Genomic DNA, 591 nt, shown 5'->3' with positions numbered 1-591 from the left:
TGGAGGCTTTGCTCCTGTGTATTTGATGCCTATTTAAAATAGCATTGTAAAATGAAATTGATATTCTTGGATACTATTCCACTGTGTACACTTGCAAAAAATGTAGGGATGTTTGGGGCTTGTGGGTAAAATTTACACATAAACGTGAAACACTAACTTTCATGTGGAATTAATTTGCATGTGCATTCAAATATTAAGAGATCAATCCAAGTTCCCCTGCGGACTGGGCCGTGAATATCAGTTTATTAACACCGATTATAAACATTGGGAAAGTTTGTAAATACCATTGCCCATCAATGTTTTATAGCGTGTTTTTTTTTTTCCATATGTACCCACTTTTGTACTAGGAAACTGACTTTAAAAAAATGCTTTACGTCGACAAGACATCTCTATTTTGGAGACACAAAATACAACAGTAAACGCATGATCCATATTGTACATCCTCTCCGACCAAAGGGCTTAAATGACGTGAAATAAATGTCAGAAAAGTTACAGTCCTGTGCTTTGGATCGTTCAGGAAGCAAAATGGGAACTCATTACCTACCTAAACAATCTAAAACATGACTATTTGACTCTTAATGTGGTGCATAT

Source organism: Syngnathus acus, chromosome 17 (genome assembly GCF_901709675.1).
Source record: "Syngnathus acus chromosome 17, fSynAcu1.2, whole genome shotgun sequence".
In the NCBI taxonomy this organism is placed as follows: domain Eukaryota; kingdom Metazoa; phylum Chordata; class Actinopteri; order Syngnathiformes; family Syngnathidae; genus Syngnathus; species Syngnathus acus.
This window is presented reverse-complemented; position numbering follows the sequence as displayed.